Genomic DNA, 15,823 nt, shown 5'->3' with positions numbered 1-15,823 from the left:
GAGAGCGAGGAGCGAGCAGGAGCAAGGGAGGGGCAGAGAGATAGGGAGACACAGAATCCGAAGCGGCTCCAGGCTCCGAGCTGGCAGCACAGAGCCCCACGCGGGGCTCTAACTCACAAACCGCGAGATTGTGACGCGAGCTGAAGTTGGCCGGCAGCTCAACTGACTGAGCCCCCCAAGAGCCCCAAGTTCTTTGAATAAGTACAGGAACAAGAGAAGTTCCTACAAGGCTGCTCTGCTGTTAAAAAAAAAAAAAGAATCGTGGGGTGCCTGGGGGGCTCAGTCGGTTGAGCGGCCAACTTCAGCTCGCGTCACAATCTCGCGGTTTGTGAGTTAGAGCCCCGCGTCGGGCTCTGTGCTGCCGGGAGCCTGGAGCTGCTTCGGATTCTGCGTCTCCCTCTCTCTCTGCTCCTCCCCCCATTCATGCTCTGTCTCTCTGTCTCTCAAAAAGAAATACATGTTAAAAAAAAAACAAACTTAAAAAAAAGAATCGTTTACCCACTGACTTACAATTAATTAATTAATCTCAACAATTTTAGAAGCTTTCAATTTTATTACTGTTTTTAAGTTCGCCTTATCTAAATCTGGGAGCAAAATGTTTGGACTACAAGAGCTATTTTAAAGCCCTTCTTTCACAGCCTAAGGGAACTTCCTCAGAGTGCAGCCTGTTCCTCAGCAGCTCAGCCTCTTCCTGAATATGTCAAGTTTTAAGTGACAGGAAATGTGTGTTGGTCAGTTCCTTTATTTTAAGAAAATGTAAAGAGAGCATGATGGCCACTTACTGATTTAAAAAGCACGATTTCACCGCGTTCCCAATCAGCATCTGGCACCAAGACTCCCGGGCTGACTCTACCAATGCCTAGGAGATGCCCTCCCCACCCCCATCTCATCTCTCCGGGTCCACAGCAGCCACCCCAAACCCAAATCCCATCAGCAGGAGACCCGCAGTCTTGCCAATAATAACTCTCTTACCCATTCTTTTTTTTTTTTTTTTTTTTTTTTCAACATTTTTAATTTATTTTTGGGACAGAGAGAGACAGAGCATGAACGGGGGAGGGGCAGAGAGAGAGGGAGACATACAGAATCGGAAACAGGCTCCAGGCTCGGAGCCATCAGCCCAGAGCCTGACGCGGGGCTCGAACTCACGGACGAGAGACAGAGCATGAACGGGGGAGGGGCAGAGAGAGAGGGAGACATACAGAATCGGAAACAGGCTCCAGGCTCCGAGCCATCAGCCCAGAGCCTGACGCGGGGCTCGAACTCACGGACGGCGAGATCGTGACCTGGCTGAAGTCGGACGCTTAACCGACTGCGCCACCCAGGCGCCCCTCTCTTACCCATTCTTGAGAAAACCACCCAGAACTTCAGGTCCTGGCTACATGGTCTCATAGGCCACTGTCCCCAAGCCTGACCATGTGGCAGATTCGCTGGGGCACTGGTCTAAAATCCCCGAGTCCTGGGCTTACAGATGAACCGATGGACACTTCCAGGGAGTCAGATGCACAGAACCAGCCCTGCCTACATACACAGCCCGATGGAGGTGCCCTCTACTTCCAACCTGGGCCGGTTAGGGAAAAAAAAGAGGCAGGACTTTCACTATTCTGTCACTATATGAGATGAAATGCCATAAAGGTGGTTAAGTGTGGCCAATCAACGTGACTAGGAAGAGGGGTGACCAGGAAAAGCCTATGTGAGGAGGTGACACTCAAACCGAGACCTAAAAGTGTTAGTGACTCAGCACTGAAAACGGCAAAAGGAATGGAGATGTGGGGCTGACAAGCGGATGGATGGGTCTGTAGGTCAGAAAGGCTGGAGAGATAAATTTGAAAGTCATCAAAACCATCAGTAAACAGCCTTTAAAACAGACAACTGGGGTAGCCACCTGGGTGGCTCAGTAGGTTAAGCATCCAACTTTGGCTCAGCTCATGATCTCGCGGTTTGTGGGTTCAAGCCCCACGTCAGGCTCTGTGCTGACAGCTGACAGCCTGGAGCCTGCTTCGGATTCTGTCTCCCTCTCTCTGCCCCTCCCCCACTCATGCTCTGTCTCTCTGTCTCTCTCTCTCTCTCTCTCCCAAAAATAAATATTTAAAAAGGAAAAAAAAAAGACAATGGGGGCACCTAGATGGCTCAGTCAGTTTAGCAGATGACTTCAATTCAGGTCATGATCTCAGTTTATGAGTTTGAGCCCCACGTCGTGTCGGGTTCTGCACTGACGTCACAGAGCCTGGCTGAGATAGGGCTCTCTCTCTCTCTCTCTCTCTCTGCCTCTCCTCCATTTGCTCTCTCTCACTCAAAATAAACAAACTTAAACAAAAAACAACAAAAAAAAAGACAACAGATGGGAACAGACATGATCACCGAAGGAGAGCCAAAGAACAGAAAGAATCCTAGACTCAAGATTGAGAAATGCCAGACAACTGAGAACATGCTGGCCAGGTAAAAGAGGAAACCTGGAAAGAAATCAAGAAGGACAAACAAAAGGTAAGAAGGAGCCAGGAACTGAGAGAGGAGAGTGGTTTTTTTTGTTTGTTTGTTTTAACATTTATTTATTTTTGAGACAGAGAGAGACAGAGCATGAACGGGGGAGGGGCAGAGAGAGAGGGAGACACAGAATCAGAAGCAGGCTCCAGGCTCTGAGCCATCAACCCAGAGCCCGACGCGGGGCTCGAACTCACGGACCGTGAGATCGTGACCTGAGCTGAAGTCGGACGCTCAACCGACTGAGCCACCCAGGCGCCCCGAGAGGAGAGTGTTTCAAAGAGGTGGTGGTGTTGGTCAACCCAGTTCAATGCCAAGAGGCAGAATATACTAAAAACGGGGGGAAAAAAAGTAAGACCATTTCGGAGTGCACTGTTACCTGAAGCAGAAGCAGAGAGGTGCTTACCAACAAGGAAAATGGAAATGAGATGGACAGATTCTCAAATGTCTTTTTCATCCCTTGACTCCACATTGACTGAAAAGCCCACCTCTATTCTTGAACTTTGGTTCTGTGAGAGACATCAAGAATCCTTATAAAACATTTAACTTTCCACTTAAGTTCTCTTGTGTTGGTTTCTTCAACTTGCAACGGAGACTTCAGTTTACAAGTTTGGCCATGAAAGGAGGGTAAAGACATGGCAAAGAAGGAGTTAGGAACCCTCAAGGAGAACAGGGTCAAGGATGAAGCTATAGGTAACTGCGGTGGCTTTTGGAACGGTATCCCCTAAAAATCACTATCCACCTGTAAGTGTGACTTTATTTGCAAAAGGGTCTTTGCAGATACCATCAGTTAACTTCAAGTGAGGTCACGCTGGATTAGTGTGGGCCCTAATCCAATGACTGGAAACCTCGTTAAGAGCAGAGACGTATGCTGAGACGAAAAGGCCAAGCGAAGACAGAGGCAGAACCAGATTGCCGGCAACCACCAGAAGCTAGAAGGAAGCATCAGAGGAAGCTGCCCAGCCAACACCTTGGTTTCAGACTTCCAGCCTCCACAACTGTGAGAGTAAATTTGTGGTTTCAGCCCCTCAGTTTGCGATAATTTGTCATAGCACCCACAGCTAAATAATGGAGTTAACATTTGAAAGCCAAGCAGAGGAAGCCCTGAAAACCTTAACGAAGACGGCAACCACAGAGACAAGAGAGCACGGGCAGCCTGGAGAAGCACATGAGGAAAGGGGAAAAGCCAAGGGGTCAAACATCCTAAGCAGCAGTGATACTGGACGCCAACGTGCCAGTTCTCGCACCTGCTAAGCAGAAGGGTGAACGTTTTGTTTGCACCATCTCATTTAAGCCTTCCAGGTACCCCAAGATGAGAACATGCGATAGAAGTAACTCACTCAAGGCCTCAAAGCTAAGCAGAAGCAGAACCAGGATGTCCAACACATGGGTAGAGCTAATCTGCAGTGGAAAGAAAGGACAGTCTTTGCCAGGTAGTTCATGTTTTCAAATATGAGTAACATTGGGGCGCCGGGGGGGCTCAGTCGGTTAAGCGGCCGACTTCAGCTCAGGTCGTGATCTCGCGGTCCGTGAGTTCAAGCCCCGCGTCGGGCTCTGGGCTGACAGCTCGGAGCCTGGAGCCTGTTTCGGATTCTGTGTCTCCCTCTCTCTCTGACCCTCCCCTGTTCATGCTCTGTCTCTCTCTGTCTCAAAAATAAATAAACATTAAAAAAAAAACAAAAACAAAAACCAAATATGAGTAACATTCAGAAATACACATAATATGCAACAAAGTAGAAAAATTAGAATGAAAATATCCATGCAGTGATCCCCAATCTGGGGGAAAAACATCTCTGCCCTTCTACGTGTGAACAATGCAAAACAAACGTATGAATAGGATACACATAGGGGTGTCTGGGTGGCTCAGCTGGTTAAGCAGCCGACTCTTGATTTCAGCTCAGGTCACGACCTCATGGTTCATGATATTGAGCCCACGCGTCAGCCTGTTTGGGATTCTCTCTCTTGCTCTCTGCCCCTCCCCCACCCACATTCCCTCTCTCTCCCCCCACAATGAATAAACTTCTAAAAAAATGAATATAAATAATACATAACAAATGAAATATAACAATCTTATTTCCTGATAGGGAAATCATATTCTCCCTCATTTTATAGTCCTAATTTTCTATAATAAACATACTAAACATTTTATTTTTAAAATGTAAAAGTTAGGGGTGCCTGGGTGGCTCAATTGGTTAAGCATCCACTCTTGATTTTGGCTCAGGTCATGATCTCAGGGTTGTGAGATGGAGCCCCTGCTTAAGGTTCTCCCTCTCTCTCTACCCCTCCCCAGCTTGCATTCACAAGGTCACTCACTCACTGTAAAAATAAAAATAACATAAAATAAAAAAATAAAATAAAATGCAAAAATTAAAGATTAAAATGGATTTACTGAAAAGGGCATCTTTATAAAAACAATGGGAACGGGAAGAAAGATCCTCAGAGGATGAGGACAGGATACAGAATTGAAGCAGTGGAAACAGATCGCCTGCCTGAGGAGTGGCCACAGAAGATACCAAGATTAACTAGGGGGTTAAGTTATATAAGACTCAGTCACGTTAGGGGCGCCCGGCTGGCTCAGTAAGAACAGCATGCAACTCTCGGTCTCAGGGTCATGAGTTCAAGCCCCGTGTTGGGCGTAGAGATTATTTAAATAAAAATAAAACTTAAAAAAAAAAACCAGACTTGGTCATTTAGTCATGTCTGAAGGTCGAACAGAACCCTTGAAGAAGAAACTAAAGATAAAACTGTTGGTAAATATGTTTTCAAGCGGAAGGATCTTCCCTTTAATAATACATGAAGGAGCAGATGCCCACACAGAAGTCTTCTGAGATGAAAGGGGAAGGGAAACAGCTCATGCTGGAGGGTCCACAGTGTAAGAATTAAGAGCTCTGGAGGCAAATGACTCAGGTTCAAATATGGGTTCCACTGCCTGCACCCCCCCATCCATTAAGCCAGCTCTGAAATGTGGCTATTCACAGTACCCACCTCCGAGTTGATGTGAGTTCTTACCACGGTGCCTGGCACGGGAGGCACCCACAAACCTGAACTAACAGCACCAGGATCATCACCAACAGGGCAAAATGGAAGGCCATCTACTGCCAAGGGAATGCCAAGTGGAGGTCCCGGAGGGTCAAGGTTTGAAGGAATTCATTTCAACACGGAAATCCTAAAGTACTTCTCCCAACATACTTCATGTAAACCGTGAGCTCATGACCTGAGCCGAAGCCGGCTGCTTAACCGACTGAGCCACCCAGGCTCCCCATCGACCTCCTTCCTTAAAATGAAATTCTAAAGGGGCACCTGGGTGGCTCAGTGGGTAGAGCATGTGACTTTTGATTTCAGGGTTGTAAGTTAGAGCCCCAGGTCGGGTGCAGAGATTACTTAGAAGACTTGACTTTCGCTCAGGTCATGATTTCACAGCTCAGAAGTTCGAGCCCCAAGTCAGGCTCTATGCTAACTGGGCAGAGCCTTCTTGGGATTCTCTCTCTCTCTCCGCCCCTCTGCTCTTGCTCTCTCTCGAACTAAATAATTAAAACAAATTTTTTCATAATAATAAAATGAAATTCTAGGGCCCTGCTCTCTCTGCCTTCCTTCTCAGCACAGCCTTTCCCACCACCTGACAGGCGTCCCTCTCCCAGGGTGGAGTCATGTCTCTCCTGGCCCCAACAGCAGCTGCTCCCAGGCACCGCTCAGCCCCCAGAATAAGCAGACCACCGCCGCTCCCCGCTCCCAGCCCCCTTCCTCTCCACACCTGACAATGCCAGGCTACTCTATCCGAAATCAGGTGGAACGGAGCCCTCCCTCCTCACACGCCTCTCCACCCCTTTGCTTCAGAGCCTCCCACACCCCACTGTCACTCCTGGGCCCCGGGGAATCTTGGCATTGAATAGTCCCAGTCTACTTCTCAGCCAGATTTGCTACTCTGTCCAACCCACCCCACCCCCACCCAAGACTGTCCTCCGTTCCAATGCTGTATTCTGATATTCTCCCAACTTCCGGTCACTCCTTCAGGAGCTTCTCTTCCTCTCCTCAAGCTGCACCAATGGGTTTTCAACCTTTACAGAAATCTCTGGGTTCTTCTCCCCAGAAAAAGGCACAATCCTACACCTGTAATGCTGCAAACAGCAGGGGAAAGGGGAGACACAGTGCCTGTCTCCAGTCCCGCAGTCACCCTGGGCCAGTGCCCTAGATGTGGCCCAGCTGGTTTAACCACTACACTGCTCTCCAAATCCCTGCTGTTCAGATGGCTTGGTCTCAGGCTCCCTCCACACTCTTAATTACTGAAAATCAGAGGCCTTTTGTCCCTGTGGGTTATATCTATATATACTTACTATGTTAGAAATTAAAACACAAAAGTTTTCAAAACGTTTAATAAGCCTATTACATGTTACCATAAAGAACATTTTTTCGAAAAATAACTAAGAAGTAATCTGATGAAAAGACAGCAGTATTTTACATTTTATTTAGCCTACCTGTTTTAATGTCCACCTCAAGAGGAGAGAGCTAAATTCTCACATCTGTTTCTTTCTTGTTTAATTTTTGTTTTATTTGAGAGAGAACAGGCACAAGTGGGGGAGGGGGAGGGAAAGAGGGGGAGAAAGAGAATATCCCAAGCAGGCTCCACACTGTCAGTACAGAGCCCCACGAAAACTCACGAACTGCAAGATTGTGACCCGAGCTGAAGCTCAACCAACTGAGCCACCCAGGCACCCCTCTCACATCTGCGTCTGCAATCTGCTGCAGTAATGTCTTGCTTTGGTTGCAGTATATGAGGATAATTCAGTCTCACACAGACACATAGTTGGAAAAGGAAGGAGTATTTTAACAGACATTTTTTTCTTTCTTTTTTTTTTTTTTTTTTAATCTTTAACGTTTATTATTTATTACTGAGAGAGACAGAGCGCAAGCAGGGGAGGGTTAGAGAGAGAGGGAGACACAGAATCCGAAGCAGGCTCCAGGCTCCAAGCTGTCAGCAAAGAGCCGGACAGGGGGCTCAAACTCAGTCCGCGAGATCGTGACCAGAGTTGAAGTCGGATGCTTGACCGACTGAGCCACTCAGGCGCCCCAACAGCCATTTCAAATAAACATGCAGTCTTCTCTGATACTACATCAAAACTTGACAAGTGGGTAAGCATCCTAAAGGGAAGTTCTGATGTGGAATCTGAAACTGTGTCAATTAATTTTTAATACCATTACATCTTAAATTCCGTGGGATTTGTGCTCTGAGTGGATCTTTCACAACATCTGTGAGTTTGCAGCCTCACACACAGGCCACTGGGAAACTACCAGTTCACTGAATTAAGCAAATCTTCCAAATGTTGACACATTTCATTACATAATATTAAAAAGAAACATTCCTAAGTACCATCACCTACAAGAAAAGTCTTTAAATACTGGGAAGCTGTCAAGCTCATGATAGCAGAATCAAGTTTTCCAAAATTCTAATTTCCATCTGAAAGCTCAAATTTCATCACTGCCAACAATACTGTCAGTAACGTTCCTTGAAATATCTGGTTTGCTTCGTTAATTTTCAGAAAGTGTCTGCCATACAAAAACCCTGTCTAAACGGCCATCTCCTTCCGCCAGCTCTTCCTCCAATGCTGCGTGTGGCACAGTCCAGGAGAGGCTGTTGTAGTTGGGGTGCACGCGCGTTTAGGCCTAGTTCCCATTTTGCCTCAGACGGGAAGAAAACAGGTATCGGGGTTAAAGTATAATAATATTTACTTTTATGCTTCATCAGATGTCAAACTGGATTTCTCTAAACACAAGTTCATGATGAGGAAGAATACTACGACTACAATAAATACTGTAACTGGTTTCATCCCACAGCCCTGATTTGTGTTGAAGAGCTAGCAGTTTAACCTACCACTGCTCGTGTGCCATCAATGCAAACGTCAACACAGTGAAAGTCAAGTAGCATCTTAATGACTGTATAAGTAGCTTTGATGGAATGGATCCTGAAAGGGGTTTCAGGGACCCACAGGAGTCACAGATCAGACTTTGAGGGGGCACCTGGGTGGCTCAGTCGGTAGAGCATGCAACTCTTGATCTTGGGGTTGTGAGTTCAAGCCCCATGTTGGACGTGGTATTTACTTAAGAAAAATCTATTAAAATTAAAAATAAAAAAATCTGGGGCGCCTGGGTGGCTCTGTCAGTTAAGCTTCGGACTTAGGCTCAGGTCATGATCTCACGGTTTGTGGGTTCGAGCCCCGCCTTGGGCTCTGTGCTGACAGTTCGGAGCCTAGAGCCTGCTTCAGATTCTGTGTCTCCCTCTCTTTGCTCCTCCCTCCCCTCGCTCATGCTCTGTCTCTCAAAAATAAATAATAAATGTTAAAAAAAGTTTAATAAAAAAATAAAAAATCACAGATCACACTTTAACCCCCCCCCTCCGCAGCTCCTAGTAATCTTTATTTCCAAAACTTCAATCACCATCTAAATACTGTTAACTCTGAAAGGCCAGCCTCCAATTCAGACCACTCCTCCAGAGCTCCACATTCACATATTCAAAATCCAAATATTTTTCACGCGTCCTGTTTCAGAGACTTGGTAATACTGTAGTGTACCAAACTTCTAGTCTTCATGGAGCTTAGAACTGGCAGGGAGATCAGCACAAGGACGAGGAAAGCAGAGCAGGTTAAAAATGGTTGAGATTAGTGGCTCTGTCTCTCTCTCTCCGGAAAATAAACATTAAAAAAAAAGATTTTTTTAAATGGTAGAGATTCATGAGATGAGAGAACACCCTCTGAGGAGGGAGTCTGCGAACAAAGACCTGAATGAAGGAGTGAACAGTACAAGGAACCTCTGGGAGAAGAGCTTCACAGCAGAAAGCTTAAGGGCTGAGCCACCCTTGCTGGAGGCCATGGGAATGCCTCAAGGGTCCTCAAACTCAACTCACGCCCCACCCCCCCAGCTCCTGCTCCTTATTTCAGTAAATGCCAAACAGCCATCCAGATGCCCAGGACAGACTCCTGAGGTCATTTTCTCTTGTTACCTTCCACTCAGTCGCCCCGTCTTTCAGCCACCAGCTTTACCACCCCAGTCCAGACGCCTTCATCTCTACACCAAGCACCCCATTCGGGAGCTCTGACCATAGTCTTCCTTTCTCATCTGAACACGCTCCAAGCTCAAGTGCCATGCCATGGTCCTGATTAGGTCAATCTGCCTTTTTTTTTTTTTTTTTTTTTAATTTTTTTAATGTTTTTGTGAGAAGGGGGCGGGTGGGATATGGAGTGTAAGCAGGGGAGGGGCAGAAAGAGAGGCGGACACAAAATCTGAAGCAGGCTCCAGGCTCTGAGCTGTCAGCACAGAGTCCCATGAGATCACGACCTCAAAGTTGGATGCTTAACGGACTGCGCCACCCAGGCGCCCCTCAATCTGCTCTTTGAAACTTTTTAAAGGCTCCCTAGAGCCCTTGAGGTACAAGTGCAACTCTTTCCTAAGACTGTGAGCTCTCAGTGTCCGTTTCTTACCACCCTCCAGCCCTTTGGAACTTCCATCCCTGGATGAGCTATTGTGCTCTCTTTCATTCTGATACGGAATCACTGAGCACCTACCACTACCAGGCAATAGACGCAGCTCTGGGTGGAGACACAGGGAGGGAAGGTGGCTGCATGAGAAACACAGCATCTCCCCCACCTTGGAACACTCCTTCCTTCCCCTCCACCCGCCAAATGCGTGACAGACACACTCCAGATATAGGGTGCTTCAGGTCTCAACTTAAAACACACTTTATTTCTGAGAAGCAGTCACTGAACCCTAGCTGACCCTGTAACCCACTGCCCGTGCATTTCTCCTTTGCATTTCTGCTTGTGAGGCTCTCTATCAAACAATAAACTCAGTGAGGCCCTGGGCCACGCCCACTCTATGGCAGTTTATAGCCTCAGCACCTAACAGACAAGGTACTGAATAAGCACTTGTTAAACCAATTTCCAGTTATAGTATTCATAAGGATATATGAAAAATATTTCATTATTACTGTCATTAATTGGCAAATCAAGGGACACCAAAGTTTTGTAAAATCAAAACAAGTCATCATTCAGGCTGTGGTGAAATCTTTAAAAAAAAATAATTCTGCCAGTTTTCAAAATGGATCAAAATTCAAATAGGATCCAAATTTCAAATAGGATCAAAATTCTACTATAAAGGTAAAGAAAGTCCTTCAAGAAAAGAAAACAATGTGAGAAAACTCAGGAGACGGTGTGGTGGTAAATAAATGACAGGGATTTGTAAAGACAGCTGACACATATGCTCCGTACCCCAAATTAATGATATTCCTCGGGAACCATTTGGAAGAAAGAAAAAACAAATCTTTCAGTAAGCTGTCTTCTTACATTATCTAACATGATCACGGTTCAGGAAATTTTTACAAAGCAAGGCCACCAGCAGCAGAAATGGCTAATGGGTGTCCTGTGGGCAAGGCGCTGCTCGAAGAGCTTCACACATCTGTCAACTAACAGCCACCCTAGGAAGGAGGGCCATTATTAAATCATAACCTTTTATCAGTGGCAATATAGGTTCAACTGAATAATCTCTTTAAAATTACCCCAGATAACCCTGACTTGATCTTTTATTTACTTTTTTTTAAATTATTTTTTAAATTTACATCCAAGTTAGTTAATACATAGTGCAACAATGATTTCAGAAGTAGTTTCTTTTTTTTTAAGTAAGCTCTACCTCCAACGTGGGGCTCAAACTCACACCTGGAGATCAAGAGGGGTGAGCTCTACCAACTGAGCCAGCCAGATGCCCCCTGTCTTTTAAATCCATGCGTGTAGAAATGGTTTTTCCCCAGGGGCACCTGGATGGCTCAGTTAGGCATCCAACTTCGGCTCAGGTCTTGATCTCAGAGTTCATGAGTTCGAGCCCCACATCGGGCTCTTTGCTGTCAACACAGAGCCCGCTTCGGATCCTCTGTCCCTCTCTCTGCCCCTCCCCCGCTGGTGTTTTCTCTCTAAATAAATAAATAAACTTAAAAAAAAATGGTTTTGCCCAGAAATTCTAATTTTAAAAAATTTAAAACTTCAAAAAGTCAAATAAGCAGATACTTAAGTCTTAAAAAAAGAGAGAGAGAGAAAGAAAAAGAAAACACTGCTCTACAAAACGGGAAGCTTTTCTAGATCACTGGAGGCCAGCAGTAATTTCTTTCCATCGATTACTGTGGCACCTACTGCCAGGCAGGCACTGCCACAAGAACAGGAGGGCTAAAAGGTTTAAAAAGCTTTTAGCATTCCACTAAATCCTCTGACCAATTTGAAGGTCTATAGATTGTCTATAGTTCCTAAATAAGAGTTCTGGAACAACACCCATAGCTTTAAAAAGAAACGGTATTCCTTTTTTTTTTCCCCCAGAATAATCAACATGATGTCGAGTTACTCAATGTATACACACCCCCCCACACACACTTAGACCGCCCTTCCTTCCAGTGTCACAAACGCATCTGTCCGTTTGTGAAATGCGTATGTGACCTGTTTCAATCTAAGCTTGCTTTTACCCCTTCACTTCATGTTCACAAAACCAAACACTTAACTGGCCCATCTGCTTCATAATTTCTCTAACCACAGAGCAATGAATGCAAACCTGAGATGAGAATTTTTCCCAGCGTTAAAAGAGTTGAAGATTTTTTGTTCATTGCCTTACTGGACTTACACTAATAGGGGTTTCAAAATAATATAGCATGCCATATGGTCAAGCCCAGATAATAAAATTGAGGATATCTGTTACCAATCCACTAATGCTTTTCAAAGCCAAAGTCTGTAGACAGTAAGAATTTAATCCAATTTGGAAAGCAACATGAGCCAGAAAAACCAACACGGGCAGAGAGAAAAAAACAACCCAATGAAGATAGATGCCAATACCGCAGGTCTAAAATCAAATCAGTGTTACTCATTAAAGTATGTATTCGTTAAAAAGCCAACTGATGGTAAGTCTACAAATATCCTAAAGACCTTTCTCAAAGCTATTTGGAGAAATACAACTTTTTCAATCAAACCAATGGACAACAGAAATTTTTAGCAATGTAACAGAACAAAGCTTTAAAAATTAAGTTAACTCCTCATAAAATCAGTCCCTTTCTTTCTCAAGCTGTCACTAGAAGTCTACCAAGGTGATTCAAGCTTTGCAATCAAAGTCACTAAGCATGAAAAAATCTGAAGAGGTTTTAAGTTTTAGTCCTTAAAAAAAGACAGCACATTATTCTGCAGGCTTTTAACACTCTTTTAAATCTGTTTAGAGATTAAAATTAAATTTGAGGAAACTTACTTCCCCCCCCCCCCAAAAAAAAAACAGAAGTAACTCAAAATATCAAACCAAGAAATCTTTCCTAAGGTATCATGAATGTTCTTCAGTGGATATTAAGTGACTGAGCACCTCTTTGGTGATTTAAATACAGCCCTGCTGTGAACTCCAGTACCTCACTGGAGAGGCTTTTGTCTGATAGGTGTGTTCATTTGAGAAAGTGTCAGTTCTGAGTCAAAACTGCATGAACGATCTCCTCCATACACATTCGTTCCAGCAGATGAAATGTAGCCCTAACACTGGTTCCCCAGCAGAAAGAAATGGGAATAAGCCACAGGCACGGTCACAAAACTTAACTTTGCTTTCCCAAATTCTCACTAAGAAAACCTTGTAGCACTTACAATGCCTGTGGGGCGGGGAGCACTAACCTCCTTGCAGTCGGGCCTCACAGCCACCAAAGACTGGAGACCTCACCCCCAACCCCCCACCCCCCACCCCCCACCCCCTACAGGGTCTGACCAGTTGGCCTCTAATGGACCATCCCAGTTGCTCTCCATTTCTGGCCAACTCTAGTCGTTGGAGAGTTCGATCAAGCCGAAAGCTACCATCCAATTGTGCTGTGTGGAGGTTCTCAGACTGTTTCCATGTTGGTGGCACCAACTCTGTCCCCACCCACACACCCAATATTAGTAAGGAAGCAAAAAAGGAACTGCCTATTCACTTTCTTGTTGCAATATATACCTTCCGGAAGAATCTAGAATAGACTCTATCTACCTTAGCACAATTCAGACTAAGACCTTACTTCTCTACCTCCAAAAAAGATTAAAGCTTCAAATTCAAAAGCAAAGAATTCACGTAAAAATCTTACTGCTAACACTCTAAAGACCTCACCCACTGTCTAGACTTAAAAGGAAATTCTTACAGAGCCAATACTACTTCCATTTATTTGGTAATCATAAAAATAATCTAGACGTTTTCTTAGTTAATAATCAATCTCATAAGCAGCTGCTTAATCATCAAATATTGAGATCACTGTTATCAGATGGATTGTAAAACGAAAACACACACAAAAAACACCCCCCAACTAAAACCACAGTTTAAGAGGTCTACATCGTTGACACACAAATTCAGTCATGTATTCTGTAGCTGTCAATGTCCAGTAACTTCCCTTCCCAACATAAAAATTCATACATCGCTGTTTTTCTTCAGTAAATGAAATCTCACAATCCAAACTAAAAAGCTTCCACAAAGAGGAATTAAGTAGATACAGCCAGTACTACTTCCGTATGCTAACTACATAATTTAAAGGACTTAAGACACGCTTCGATACCTTCTGAACCTAACATAATTCGCAAGGAAAAATACGGGGGGGGGGGGGGGGGTGTCTTCAAAAGTCCAATGGCTCAGCCACCACCCGGGTGGAATTTTCAGCTCAACTCCTCCCCCACCCCCACCGCTGCCACCGAAAAGCTCGCAGGACGAAGGGCGACACGCAGCCCGGGGTCACTTCCTCCCTCCCTCCCACCCTGTCCCTTCTAAATAATGTAAATGGGGCCCAAAGCACAATCGGGGCGCAGGAGGCCGGGAGCGCGCGGCGGCTGACAATGGCAGCGGCGGCGACGCGCCATCTTGTAGCGGGGCCTGGCCCGAGCCATTCATTCGGCGCGGGGGCGCGGGGGCGCGCGGACCCCGGCCCGGCCCCGCCGCGGGGGGCCGCCGCCGCCCGGCCTCCCGGGCCCCCCGCCCCGCCCCGCCCCGCGGGCTCCGCGCCCGGCGAGGGGAAAACGACGACGGGCTCGCGACGGGGCTGCCTCCCACTTTTCGGTAAAAACGAAAATAGCCGAGGATCGCACCGTTCGGTCCTCCCGGCACAGCTCTTTGTTTCTGCCTTAAATCCACCCCGAATTGCCACCCGCGGGCAGCCGCCGGCCGGGCCTCAGCTTCCTCATTTCACTGTCCCCCTTTCTTCATCGTGTCACCAGCAAGCACCAACTTCAAAGTCCCCAGAAAAGGTGTATTTAAAACGGCGTTTCCCCGAGACAAGGGACGAGCACCTCGACCCCCTGCAGAACCCCGCCGCTCCCTTTGTTCTCGCGGCCCGGACCCGGCCGGCCTGCAGACCCCGGCCCAGCGCACCTCCTCCCCGGCCAGCCTCCCGCGCACAGCCCCCCGTGAGATCGGGCCGGATCGGACCGCGGACCCCGACCCAGGACCCCGGACCCCGGGTCCCAGACCGCGGACCGCGACTCAGGACCCAGGACGGCGGACCCCGACCCGGGACCCCAGACCGAGAACCCAGGACCGCGGGCTTGGAACCCGGACCCCGCAGAACGCGGATCGCAGACCTGGCCTCAGGGTCCCAAGCCCCCGCCCCAAGACCCCTAGCCTCCAGCCCCTCCGACCCTGGCCCCAGGGCCCGAAATCCGGACCCTGATCCCGGCCAGAGAGCCCAGACCCCGGCCGCACATCCCGAACCCCGGACCTGGGCCACCGGACCACCGCCCAGACCCCGGCCCCAGCCGAAGCCCGCAGGGTCCCCGCCCGCTCCCGGCCCGCGACCCCACCCGGGCGGGGCAGGAAGACGCGGCCCCGCGACGGGGTGGGGGCGGGGAGGGTGGGGGCGGGGCGGCTCCTGGCAGGCGACTGTGGGGAGGGGCCGTGGCCCGGGTCGCGGGGCAGGGGCTGCCGCGCTCACCTCGTCCCGCCTGACGCGCCCGCGCCCCGCCGCCTCAGCCGCCTCAGCCGCCTCAGCCGCCTCGGCCGCCGCTCTGGAGGTGGTCGCGCTCGGGCCGCTCCGCGGGCGCTGCGGGCAGGTGCGCCGGCGAGGCTCGGTCCGGTCCCGCGGCGGCTGTTCCACTCCCGCGCCCGCGCCCGCTCCCGCTCCCGCTCCCGCTCCCGCTCCGCCGCCGCCTCCGTCCGCCCCTCAGACGCCTCCAGCCATCGGGATGGGCGCGGCGGCCCCTGCCCGCAGCCTCGGGAAACCCCACGCCGCGTCACCGCGCACGTCGCGCGCGCACGCACGGCCCGGCCGCGGCCCCGGCGCGCGCACGCTCGCGCGCTTCCTCCCTGCGCCCACCCCGGGAGCGTGCGCGAGCGGCTTAAAGGGGCCGCG

General features: G+C 48.2%; 1 protein-coding gene across 2 annotated transcripts in view; it reads right to left on the bottom strand.

Annotated features, from left to right (window-relative positions):
• Nucleotides 1-15,596, bottom strand: part of GNB1 (G protein subunit beta 1) — a 90,872-nt gene extending 75,276 nt beyond the window's left edge. The window contains exon 1 of one of the 2 annotated variants that reach the window (XM_058719423.1): nucleotides 15,407-15,596. The gene's annotated coding sequence lies outside the window, so the exon portion shown is untranslated. The remainder of the gene's footprint in view (nucleotides 1-15,406) is intronic. The other variant, XM_058719421.1, reaches the window with a different exon arrangement.
• Nucleotides 15,597-15,823: the final 227 nt, after the last annotated feature.

This window comes from Neofelis nebulosa, chromosome 2 (genome assembly GCF_028018385.1).
Source record: "Neofelis nebulosa isolate mNeoNeb1 chromosome 2, mNeoNeb1.pri, whole genome shotgun sequence".
Lineage (NCBI taxonomy): Eukaryota > Metazoa > Chordata > Mammalia > Carnivora > Felidae > Neofelis > Neofelis nebulosa.
Note: the sequence above shows the minus strand (reverse complement) of the source record. Positions and strands in the feature narration are given on the sequence as shown.